The sequence below is a fragment of the Pristiophorus japonicus genome, chromosome 4, assembly GCF_044704955.1.
Source record: "Pristiophorus japonicus isolate sPriJap1 chromosome 4, sPriJap1.hap1, whole genome shotgun sequence".
NCBI classification, from domain to species: domain Eukaryota; kingdom Metazoa; phylum Chordata; class Chondrichthyes; family Pristiophoridae; genus Pristiophorus; species Pristiophorus japonicus.
Window position 1 is genome coordinate 206,706,534 of NC_091980.1, and position 14,117 is coordinate 206,720,650.

Here is a 14,117-nt window from a genome sequence, read left to right on the forward strand (position 1 = left end):
ATCTCGAAGTACAAATACACAAATCACAAAATAGCGATACAGGTTAACAAGGCCAAAAAAAGCAAACCAAGCATGAGGGTTTATTTCTAGAGGGATAGAATTGAGAAGTAGTAAAGTTATGCTAAACTTGTATTGAACCTTGGCTAAACCACACTTGGAGTACTGCATACAATTCTGATTGCCAAATTATATCAAGTATATAGAGGCACTGGAGGGGGTGCAGAGAAGATTTACAAGGAGGATACCAGAAATGGTGGCGAGGTGAGCAGGGAACTGACCTTAGTGGCGAGGGTGGTGGTGACAGGAAAATATCTCAGCAGGAAGGAAATACCTCAAAGGGAGGGGAAAAAAACGACCTGAGTTCGGGAGTAGAAACTACCATTCAATTAGGTCCTCCATAACAGTTTTGTCAGTTCAGGAGTGACATTAACAGCTTCTAACATCACTTCCTGTTCCCGGGCAGTCTGGGATGATGTACTTGTCATGTTACTTGTTTCTTTTTGTGGGGAATGGGCAGGAAAAGAAACTAATATTAATGAATTCCAGTATGGAATCTCCCTTCATGGAAGCACAGATCAGAGAATCGGGTGGATGGGTCAGCCCATTAAATTGTTGTTTTAAATGTTTTTATTTAATCATTCACTGGATGTGGGCATCACTGACAAGGCTAACATTTATTGCCCATCCCTAGTTGCCATTGAGAGTTGGTGAGCTGCCTTCTTGAACCATTGCCGTCCGTGTGGTGAAGGCACACCCACAATATGCAACACTCCCAATTTTCTAACGGGGGTGAAATTTCACAATTTCTGGGCTATTATCTCTTTCAGAACTTTTATTTTCATTAATTAAAGAGTTTGATTATCCAATCCAACATTGTTGCCTCCTAGTTCAGTGATCATAAATCTTCCATTTTATCTTTTACCTTTTCAACTTCTTCCTTTGATCACTTTAGGATTATTTATACTTTTCCCACAGCATAATAGCTTGTTCGTAATTACTCGTCACAGTGTGTTGCCAATTCTGTCCAACCGTTTACACACAGCCATACTGATGGTTGCCAAGTCTTTGTCTCTGGCAGCTGCTTTAATTCAACTGTTTATCATAGCAATACTGATCATCCTAAAAACGATAATGCCAAGAATTATCGCCTTCCTTCCTACACTATTTAACCCAATCATATTCCAATGATGTGCACAACTCCAGATTCAATTGTGTAGGACTAGCAATCGTTAAACATTTCCCGACAGTTCTAATACCTGGGATAGAGGAGGGGTGCGAGGGTGAAAGCAGTATTCATACATTTTATGCACCTCTGCACCTAAATACTTCTAAAACAATCCATTTGGGAACAATCGCATTTACCAACATATGAAAGTGCAGGACAGGGAAAAACAAACTGCAGTGTCCATCCTGGCATGGTGTAACCTGTGCACAGCATTGTCCTCCTTCTCCCTTCCACACATGAGACACCAACACAGTTTGGGCCTTGCAGCAGCATTTAGACTAATGGGGGATGCAGACATTCTGGATGGTATGTTTGAAAAGTTGCAGATCAAATTTAAAACAATGCATCCAATTAAGGATCAGTGAACACATATGAGGGCAAATTGTATGTGAATATATATGAGGGTGAATTTTAACAGCCCTCTTGTCTGGTGGGACCCCTGTGGGTGAATGGTTAAAATGGTGGGGGTGGTTGCACCACGTTCCCAAAGGGTTCCCGCCCCCACCCTCTCACCCCCATCCCCACCACCATCTTAACTAGCCTGAAATCAGACACAGGAAGGATGCCCACACCAGAGTAACAGGGTCTAATCTAAATGGCGATGTCATCATCAGGACATGTGCTATTTTAACAGTGAGCCTGACTAAGAGTCACTCGTTCTCAAATTCGCCAGTGAAAGATAGCAATCGGCAACATCCTGGCCACAGCATACCCAGATAACTTTACTTGTGGATCAGGAAGAACAGAAGTGCTCCTCCTGGCCCCACAAGGATACCTTGGGCCCCACTGTGCAGAATCTCCTCTAGACGGCGGGCGGCGGGGGGGGCAGAAGGGATGGGGGTTGATGGTTCAAATACCCCCTTAAATCATTGTAACGCAAACTGCGCAAACTATGTGCTCCTGTGAAAGCTAATATTTGAACTGCTCCTTTTCTTGTATCCTCTTTTTCACTTGATCCAGTTATGCTGAAGTCCTGTCAATGCCTCACCTACAGTCTGCATCCGGTAACTTACCAAACAGTAATGGAATACCAACCGCGATTTTGACAGTGCTCAGCGAACCTGATTGATGGCGGGTCAGCTGTGAAATTTTAAATGATTGACAGCGGGTCAGGAACCCGCTGCCAAAACGTGCACACCTACATTTTTCAATGTCAGGTCTGCCAGCACTGAACAGACCCAATAGGCAGCAGCGGAGGACCCAATTCAAATTATTAGTGGCTTATTTACAGCCACTTAACAATGTTTTGTTCCCAGATTTTTTACTTTCACATGTCTCCCACTGGTTTCCCGCTGTGCCAAGACCTTGTCTATGAAGCTGAGGTGGGAGGTCATTGACCATTGAATCAGCTGCTAAGTTGACAGCTTCAAATGTCAAGTCAAAGCTCTCAACTGATTGAGAAATATTCTCTTAACCACTAGCTTCTCTAAACTGCATTCCCCGACAGATTCAGAATGCTTTAAGTCTTTACACAAGTCTCCATTCAGTTTGACCTCATTACCTGTCTCACCATTGACACATTGCTTCTGTCATCTCAACTTAACCTGCCATCTATTCCATCAGCATGGGTGCACTTTGTACTGTCTCTTCTTGATCCTCAGAATCTGACCATGATCAGACCCAACACCAGCAGCACCCAGGCACACCAGCAGCACCAACAACCAGACCAACCGTCTCTGCAATCACCTGATGCTGCACAGCACAGAGGGCAGTAGCAACTGACCACATTGCTACCTGGGATGCCAGGGATGTCCTCACTCTGGCCACATTTACTTCACTTGATACTGCACACTCTGGCTGCCAAATGATGCTCCAGGCTGGCACCACCCCACACCAACAGTATAAAGCATCCCTACAATGCCCAAGCCATTCCTTTCACACTCATCAACATTGCGGGGGGTACTGTTATGTCTCACCAGTCATTGTAGCTCATTAAGCCACTTCCAAAGGTTCACATAAATCCATCCAAGAATGTAAAGTGTTAAAAATAAAGATTTCAAAGTTTGACAGCATATTAACAGAAACTTCACATGAACATTGGCTAAAATACACAAGTACCTACCCTTGTGTGTTGTTAGTTGGTACGGTTGGATTAGGATGAGGGTGATTGTGAGGGGTGCCTAGTGTGATGGGGAAGTGATAATTTAGATAAAGAGGAATGGGTGGAGGTGCAAGGTAAGTTGGTGGGAGTAAGGAGGTGCAGGAGCAGGGTAGGGAAGGCAGAGTGATAAGGATGTGATGAGTGGCACAGCAATATGAGGGTGAGTGTTGCTTTGCAGTAACATTTCGTGATCTACTGAGATCATTGAAAGGTTTGCGCCACTGCTGCCTGGTCCTCCTGACCACATCCCTGCTTATGCCCTCCTGTGCAATGTGCAACTAGGCTGCGTTGGTGTCCTGGGGAGGTCTCTTCTACCCATTGGAAGGGGAGAGAACTCCCTGCATGCTATGACTCCCTCTATAAGCAGATACAGGGAGTCATGGAAGAGCCTGGGTGGAGTCATGGAAGAGCCTGGGTGCAGCCATGCATCTCTGTGCTGTGCTTGTCAATGTTTGCAGCACCTCAATGCTGTAGAACTCTGATAGAACAACTGTCAAAGTAAATTCGTGCATGGTCCCTTTAAGGAAATCAGCTGATGATGCGTCATCAAATGATGTTATCAGACCCGCTACTTCTGGCTGGGAAACGCACTCGGTGGGCTGAACAAGCCCAATCAATGAAAAGTCACGTTGGAGGCCGGGATGGAGACAGAAACGGGGCAGTAACCTGCCATCGACATCGCCTGCCTTGGATCCGCTGAGGTAGAGAACACCACAGTCGACTTGTTGCGGACAGAAAAGGGAAAGCTATGGAAGGAAATAAAACTTATAACAACAAAAACATTTCCAAAAATGCGTATTTTTAGCCACCTCCCCAAAAATTCCAAATTTCCATGGTAAACAAATGCATAAGGCAAAAGGGGAAGTAAAATAGCGAAAAAGTGTACCCTTTTAAGGGCAGCCTTAATGATGCCATGTCCTTTTAGGTCATTCAAAATGGGCTTACATAGCAATTTAGCTAGAAAAAGAAGCTGCAATATGGAGACCTGTGCATATATTTGCACAAATTTACAATGGGTAAAAAGGTTCTCTCTCATTTAGCGCTTGCTGATCATTGCACCCAAATTCCCAATGTGGCTCCCAGCTAGTGAATCTCTGTACTGGGAGCACATTTTCATAAAATCTATCCTTAAAAGTGCTATATTAAACCTCTACTGCTGCTTTGATAATAAATGAGACATTTATAATAAGAACATAAGAACATAAGAATTAGGAGCAGGAGTAGGCCATCTAGCTCCTCAAGCCTGCTCCGCCATTTAACAAGATCATGGCTGATCTGGCCGTGGACTCAGCTCCACTTACCCGCCCGCTCCCCATAACCCTTAATTCCCTTATTGGTTAAAAATCGATCTATCTGTGATTTGATTACATTCAATGACCTAGCCTCAACTGCTTCCTTGGGCAGAGAATTCCACAGATTCACAACCCTCTGGGAGAAGAAATTCCTTCTCAACTTGGTTTTAAATTGGCTCCCCCGTATTTTGAGGCTGTGCCCCCTAGTTCTAGTCTCACCGACCAGTGGAAACAACCTCTCTGCCTCTATCTTGTCTATCCCTTTCATTATTTTAAATGTTTCTATAAGATCACCCCTCATCCTTCTGAACTCCAACGAATAAAGACCCAGTCTATTTAATCTATCATCATAAGGTAACCCCCTCATCTCCGGAATCAGCCTAGTGAATCGTCTCTGTACCTCCTCCAAAGCTAGTATATCCTTCCTTAAGAAAGGTGACCAAAACTGCACGCAGTACTCCAGGTGCGGCCTCACCAATACCCTATAAAGTTGCAGCAGGACCTCCCTCTCCATCCCTCTCGCAATGAAGGCCAACATTCCATTCACCTTCCTGATTACCTGCTGCACCTGCAAACTAACTTTTTGGGATTCATGCACAAGGACTGCCTGCCTCTCTTCCGCTCTTACATCCGGTCCAGGGTGTCCTTGGAGATGGAGCACGCGGTGTCCACCGGTACGCTCGCGGCCTTCCGCGAGAGGTGGGCACCGGAGGGACTGGAGTGCATCATCATGCCCAGCAACCAAATTTTAATTTGATTTTACATTTTAAAGTTTAATTTGTTTTAATTGCCGGTGCTTTTAGTGTCCCCCTCCCCTTTTATAGGGGGCACTGGAAAAAATATTTGATTTTAGTGCCCAAAAAAACAAACAAAAAAAAAAACACAAAAAAAAACACCACAAAAAAGGAAAAAAAATGGGCCTTGTAAATATCTGGTGTGTCATCCAGGTCGGGTGGCACCATTTAATGTTTATGTGTTACAGGTAAACTCAAAAAGAGTTTCATGCACAAGGACCCTCAGGTCACTCTGCACCGCAGCATGTTGTAATTTCTCCCCATTCAAATAATATTCCCTTTTACTGTTTTTTTTTCCAAGCTGGATGACCTCACATTTTCCGACATTGTATTCCATCTGCTAAACCTTAGCCCATTCGCTTAACCTATCTAAATCTCTTTGCAGCCTCTCTGTGTCCTCTACACAACCCGCTTTCCCACTAATCTTTGTGTCACCTGCAAATTTTGTTACACTACACTCTGTCCCCTCTTCCAGGTCATCTATGTATATTGGAAACAGTTGTGGTCCCAGCACCGATCCCTCTGGCACACCACTAAACACCGACTTCCAACACAAAAAGGATCCATTTATCCCGACTCTCTGCTTTCTGTTCACCAGCCAATTCTCTATCCATGCGAATACATTTCCTCTGACTACTTCTGCAGTACCCTTTTGTGTGGCACCTTATCGAATGCCTTTTGGAAATCTAAATACACCACATCCATCGGTACACCTCTATCCACCCTGCTCGTTATATCCTCAAAGAATTCCAGTAAATTAGTTAAACATGATTTCCCCTTCATGAATCCATGTTGCGTCTGCTTGATTGCACTATTCCTATCTCGATGTCCCGCTATTTCTTCCTTAATGATAGCTTCAAGCATTTTCCCCACTACAGATGTTAAACTAACCAGCCTATAGTTACCTGCCTTTTATCTGCCCCCTTTTTGAAACAGAGGCGTTATATTAGCTTCTTTCCAATCCGCTGGTACCTCCCCAGAGTCCAGAGAATTTTGGTAGATTATAACGAATGCATCTGCTATAACTTACGCCATCTCTTTTAATACCCTGGGATGCATTTCATCAGGACCAGGGGACTTGTCTACCTTGAGTCCCATTAGCCTGTCCAGCACTACCTCTTTAGTGATAGTGATTATCTCAAGGTCCTCCCTTCCCACATTCCCATGACCAGTAATTTTTGGCATGGTTTTTGTGTCTTCCACTGTGAAGACCAAAGCAAAATAATTGTTTGAGGTCTCAGCCATTTCCACATTTCCCATTATTAAATCCCCCTTCTCATCTTCTAAGGGACCAACATTTACTTTCATCACTCTTTTCCGTTTTATATATCGGTAAAAGCTTTTACTATCTGTTTTTATGTTTTGCGCAAGTTTACTTTCATAATCTATCTTTCCGTTCTTTATTGCTTTCTTAGTCATTCTTTGCTGTCGTTTAAAATCTTCCCAATCTTCGAGTTTCCCACTAACCTTGGCCACCTTATATGCATTGCTTTTTAATTTGATACTCTCCTTTATTTCCTTGGTTATCCCTGGCTGGTTATCCCTTCTCTTACCACCCTTCTTTTTCACTGGAATATATTTTTGTTGAGCACTATGAAAGAGCTCCTTAAAAGTCCTCCATTGTTCCTCAATTGTGCCATCATTTAGTCTGTGTTTCCAGTCTACTTTAGCCAACTCTGCCCTCATCCCACTGTAGTCACCTTTGTTTAAGCATAGTACGCTTGTTTGAGACACTACTTCCTCACCCTCAATCTGTATTACAAATTCAACCATACTGTGATCACTCATTCCGAGAGGATCTTTTATGAGGAGATCGTTTATTTTTCCTGTCTCATTACACAGGACCAGATCTAAGATAGCTTGCTCCCTTGTAGGTTCTGTTACATACTGTTCTAAGAAACAATCCCGTATGCATTCTATGAATTCCTCCTCAAGGCTACCCCGTGCGATTTGATTTGACCAATCGATATGTAGGTTAAAATCCCCCATGATTACTGCCATTCCTTTTTCACATGCCTCCATTATTCCCTTGATTATTGCCCGCCCCACCATGAAGTTATTATTTGGGGGCCTATAAACTACGCCCACCAGTGACTTTTTCCCCTTACTATCTCTAATCTCCACCCACAATGATTCAACATTTTGTTCATTAGAGCCAATATCGTCTCTCACAACTGCCCTGCATTCATCCTTTATTAACAGAGCTACCCCACCTCCTTTCCCTTCTTGTCTATCTTTCCGAATTGTCAGATACCCCTGTATGTTTAATTCCCAGTCTTGGCCACCCTGCAACCACGTTTCTGTAATGGCCACCAAATCATACCCATTTGTAATGATTTGTGCCGTCAACTCATTTACTTTATTTCGAATGCTGCGTGCGTTTAGGTAGAGTGTTTTAATACTAGTTTTTAAACCATGATTTTTAGTTTTGACCCCTCCTGCAGCCCCTTTATATTCATACATATTGTCCCTTCCTATCACCTTGTGGTTTACACTTACCCCAGTGCTACTCTGCTCTGTTGCCTCCTGCCTTTTGCATTCTTTCTTGGGGTCCTGTTCATCTGAGCTCTCACCGACTCTAACTAGTTCAGAGCCCTCTCCTGGGTTCCGAATACTCCTTGCACTGAGGCACCGAGCTTTCATGCTTGCCTTTTTATTACACTTTGACCCTTTAGAATTTTTCTGTTTTTGTTTTTTGCCTTAGGTTTCTCTGCCCTCCACTTTTACTCATCTCCTTTCTGTCTTTTGCTTTTGTCTCCATTTTGTTTTCCTCTGTCTCCCTGCATTGGTTCCCATCCCCCTGCCATATTAGTTTAACTCCTCCCCAACAGCACTAGCAAACACTCCCCCAAGGACATTGGTTCCGGTCCTGCCCAGGTGCAGACCGTCCGCTTTGTACTGGTCCCAACTCCCCCAGAACTGGATCCAATGCCCCAGGAATTTGAATCCCTCCCTGCTGCACCACTGTTCAAGCCACGTATTCATCTGAGCTATCCTGCGATTCCTACTCTGACTAGCACGTGGCACTGGTAACAATCCCGAGATTACTACTTTTGAGGTCCTAATTTAGCTCTTAGCTCCTTAAATTTGTCTCGTAGGACCTCATCCCTTTTTTTACATATATCGTTGGTACCAATGTGCACCACGACAACTGGCTGTTCACCCTCCCTTTTCGGAATGTCCTGCACCTGCTCCGAGACATCCTTGACCCTTGCACCAGGGAGGCAACATACCATCCTGGAGTCTCGGTTGCGGCCGCAGAAACCCTATCTATTCCCCTTACAATTGAATCCCCTATCACTATCGCTCTCCCACTCTTTTTACTGCCCTCCTGTGCAGCAGAGCCAGCCACAGTGCCATGAACTTGGCTGCTGCTGCCCTCCCCTGATGAGTCATCCCCCTCAACAGTACTCAAAGCGGTGTATCTGTTTTTAGGGGGATGACCACAGGGGATCCCTGCACTACCTTCCTCGCACTGCTCTTCCTGCTGGTCTTCCATTCCCTAACTGGCTGTGGACCCTTCACCTGCGGTAAGACCAACTTGCTACACATGCTACTCATGTCATTCTCAGCATTGTGGATGCTCCAGAGTAAATCCACCCTCAGCTCTAATTCCGCAATGCAGACCGTCAGGAGCTGGAGGCGGATACACTTCCCGCACACGTAGTCGTCAGGGACACCGGAGGCATCCCTGATTTCCCACATAGTACAGGAGAAGCATAACACTTGTCCGAGCTCTCCTGCCATGACTTAACCCTTAGATTAACTTAAATTAGCAACAACAGTTCTAAAAGTTACTCACTGATATAGAAGAGAAAAAAGAAAAACTACTTACCAATCACCAGCCAATCACTTACCCCCTTGGCTGTGATGTCACCTTTCTATTTCTTTCTACTTCTTTTTTGCCTTCTCCCTGTAGCTGCACAAGCTGGGCCTTTTGTAGGCCTCTCTGACTCACGGACTCCCGACTCAGCGACGCACCTCCCGACCTCGTGGCCTTTTGTAGGCCTCTCTGACTCACGGACTCCCGACTCAGCGACGCACCTCCCGACCTCGCGGCCTTTTGTAGGCCTCTCTGACTCACGGACTCACGACTCAGCGACACACCTCCCGACCTTGCGGCCTTTTGTAGGCCTCTCTGACTCACGGACTCACGACTCAGCGACACACCTCCCGACCTCGCGGCCTTTTGTAGGCCTCTCTGACTCACAGGCTCCCGACTCAGTGATGCACTTCCCGACCTCGCGGCCTTTTGTAGGCCTCTCTGACTCACAGGCTCCCGACTCAGTGACGCACCTCCCGACTCTCCTGGTGATTAAGTTGTACAGAATATTATACATTGAAGGGCGACTAAATCTGTGTTTCTCAGAACCACTGTAGCACATTCAATGTAAGGTGATCATAGATCGGTGACTCGGTATAACAAAAATAAACACATTTTTCAGAATTAGTGATGCATTTTGTGGTGAATTTCTGCAGATAAATTTTGAATTTTTCTTCATTATTTTTCAAATTTTGATTGGCTTATTATTGTAAAATTAAAATGAAAACTAGCAAAATGATTGTACGTTTTGCTTACACAGTACTTTTGGGATTATGAATATACTTAATGTATGCTTAACCATACATTTATGGTTGGATTTCGGGACCCAGTGAAATGTTTGTGAGGCACTAAAATTAAGTGCATACTCATCAGAGCCTGGAACTGATAACCATTGTGCATATAAGAACATAAGAAATAGGAGCAGGAGTAGGCCATTTGGCCCTTCAAGCCTGCTCTGCCATTCAACAAGATCATGGTTGATTTACCTCCATTCCACCTTCCTGCTCTATCCCCATATCTCTTCATTCCCATTGTTCCCAAAGATTTATCGACCTCTGTCTTGAATATACTCAATGACTGAGCATCCACACGTCTCTGGAATAGAGAATTCCAAAGATTCACAACCCTTTGAGTGAATAAATTTTCCTTATCTCATGGGTCTCGAAATCCAACCATAAATGTATGGTGAAGCATACATTAAGTATATTCATAATCCCAAAAATACTGTGTTAGCTAAACATACAATCATTTTGCTAGTTTTAAATTTAATTTTACAATAATAAGCCATTATAAAATTTTTGATATTCCTCATCTCATTTGTAAATTTTATGTGACTGTGACCCCGTGTTCTAGATTCCCCAGCCAAGGGAAACAGTTTCCCAGCATTAACCCTGTCAAGCCCCTTAAGAATTTTATATGTTTCAATTAGATCACCTCTCATTCTTCTAAACTCTAAGGAATATAGGCCTAGTCTACTCAATCTCTCTTCACAGGGAAATTCCCTCATCCTAGGAACCAGTTTAGTGAACCTTCATTGCACTCCCTCTAAGGCAAGTATGTCTTTCCTTAGATAAGGAGACCAGAAATGTACACAGTACTCCAGGTGTACATATGCTGTACAATAACTATTTATGTTTACAGTTAGAACACAACTCAGTTTGAGAGATTATGTATTGGAATATATGACTGTCCATTTGGAATGTGATGCTCATTGTTCCCTGTGTCCCTATGATTCCAGTTACAGTAAGATCAAAGAAAGGTTGCTTTAATACATATAAGAACAAACAGTGCAGAAATTACAATAGCTTAGTGGGGTTTGGATTAAGGGCAAATATGGGTGCATTGAGATAAGTAATTGACAGATCTAACAGAGTAAATGAGAAAGGTCACCAATGTAAAGGAAAATGAGGGTGTAAAGTATGCGTATGAAAGGTGTTTCTTATTAAATTTCCGTTCCAGTTGATGATGCACTAAAACCCCCTGGAAAATGACAGAACTATGGTGATTAAATGCAGCAGTTTTTATCATTAAATGGCATGGCACAGTTACAGTTAGACAAACCACCTGTTGGATGGACTGGTTTTGTTTCTAGAAATCCCTCACAATGATAGTGCGCCACCCATACCTGATAACTTTGCTAGTCTCGCCTGGCACTGCTGCAGAGATTCAAAAGGTGAGAGACTGCTGCCTGCTGCATTCATCAGTCAATGTTATTATGACATGTTTTTTTCTCAGTAACCATTGTCCCTAATCATGATCATCCCAAATGAACTGGAAAAAGATAGACCTATGTATTCACAAAATGAATCAGGTTTTCGCTGTCAAATTGATATTTCTGATCACTCTTTCTGATGAAACTAGTGAGAAAACAAGAAACGATATGAAACAGTCATGTGGAATGCTGTCATGTTCTGAAATTGAAGAAGTAAAGAAACAGTTCAGTGATTTTAGACTAAATATACATGAAAAATGACAGTCGACATGCTACAGAAATCTGCGACTCCAGTTTCCTGAATCCTGGAAATCTGACACTCTCTTTGAACCTTATAATAAAATTTACAGGAACCACAGGAGCCTTGTTTTGCTAATGACAGCAAGTTATTGGTAAGACACAAGAGGAATTTACAGTTTATAAGATTGAATTCATACCATGTTGGAGGATATTGGAAAGTTGTCAAAGGATGTTGCACAGCATTGGGAAATGTTGCTGCCAGCTGCAACTGCATCATGTGGAAATGTAGATGTGGAAAGATTGTTTAATAAACTCCAACTGAAGTGAAAGATGCAGCAGCAACACTGAGATCTTGAAGAGACAGACGATGCCACTGTGTATGCAAACTGAGATCTCAATTGACTTGTTAAAATTATTCCACGAACAATGCATATGTGGCCAAACATTGACAACTATTGACTTATGTTTCATTTTGGATGAAAGCTCATTCAGAAACATATTATGTTCTGTTGCATTTCTAGAATGCTGTAAGTTACTGTTGTGAAGTCAGCTTGAACTATTACTATTATTGAAACCTTAATACCTGCAAAATAAATCGGTCTAGCTTTGGCAAGTTATTACAATTGCAAATGGATTGAACCAAATTGCTTGGGATGGAAACCGTGATGTGAAAGATATATACCTGCCATTGCCAATCTATTACAATTTGCAGACAGTTTGAACTGAACGACTGGCATTGAAACCTTGCATCTGTGAAAGAAATGGGCCTGACTTTTGCCAAGATATTACACATAGTAAACATTTTGAACTCAAAGCTGGGACGTGATGTGTGCCTGATATTGCTAAATTCAAATGTATTTTTATTTATTTGAAACCAGTTGCTTGAACTGCTGTAAAACTGAAAACCTTGGCTGTTCCTGTTGAATCCAGGAATTAACATTCCCATGTTATAAACTTTGGCAATTATTTTAACCTGATACCTAACTGAAATGTACTGCCAGCAACAGAACAAGTCCCCACCACTTACAACATTCATGCTTATCAAGAGCAGCCACCCTTGGTGCTAACTGTTGTGTATCTGTAAAGCATGCACTTCCATGTTCCACCACCAGCGAGTGCATCCTCTGAAGCACTGTATATAAGCCGGCCCCCAAGGACTGTTCCTCACTCTGGAGTGTCTTAATAAAGACTGAGGTCACTATTACTTTAACTTCCCTGTGTGCAGTCTCATCTGTGTTAAGAACACAATAACGGGCGACGAGTATACGAATCCAACACAAAGATGCAGCAAACTGTGGGCATCCTGGAGAAGTTCTTGGAGGGTGAGGACTGGGAAGCCTATGCCAAACAGCTAGACCAGTACTTTGTAGCCAACGAGCTGGACGGAGAAGGAAGCGCTGCAAAAAGGAGAGCGGTCCTCCTCGCGGTCTGCGAAGCACTGATCTACAGCCTCATGAAGAATCTTCTGGCTCCAGTGAAACCCACAGATAAGTTGTATGAAGAGCTGTGTACACTGGTTCGGGAGCATCTTAACCCGAGGTAGAGCATGCTGATGGTGAGGTATCGGTTCTACACGTGCCAGCGATCTGAAGGTCAGGAAGTGGAGAGCGACGTCGCCGAGCTAAGGCGACTTACAGGACAATATGAGTTTGATGGCTACCTGGAGCAAATGCTCAGAGACTTCTTTGTACTGGGCATTGGCCCCGAGACCATCCTATGAAAATTTTGACTGTAGAGACACCAACCCTCAGTAAGGGAAATCCTTATTAATCGGGAAATTGTGTTGGGGAAATTGATGGGATTGAAGGCCGATAAATCCCCAGGGCCTGATGGACTGCATCCCAGAGTACTTAAGGAGGTGGCCTTGGAAATAGTGGATGCATTGACAGTCATTTTCCAACATTCCATTGACTCTGGATCAGTTCCTATGGAGTGGAGGGTAGCCAATGTAACCCCACTTTTTAAAAAAGGAGGGAGAGAGAATACAGGGAATTATAGACCGGTCAGCCTGACATCGGTAGTGGGTAAAATGATGGAATCAATTATTAAGGATGTCATAGCAGTGCATTTGGAAAGAGGTGACATGATAGGTCCAAGTCAGCATGGATTTGTGAAAGGGAAATCATGCTTGACAAATCTTCTGGAATTTTTTGAGGATGTTTCCAGTAGAGTGGACAAGGGAGAACCAGTTGATGTGGTATATTTGGACTTTCAGAAGGCTTTCGACAAGGTCCCACACAAGAGATTAATGTGCAAAGTTAAAGCACATGGGATTGGGGGTAGTGTGCTGACATGGATTGAGAACTGGTTGTCAGACAGGAAGCAAAGAGTAGGAGTAAATGGGGACTTTTCAGAATGGCAGGCAGTGACTAGTGGGGTACCGCAAGGTTCTGTGCTGGGGCCCCAGCTGTTTACACTGTACATTAATGA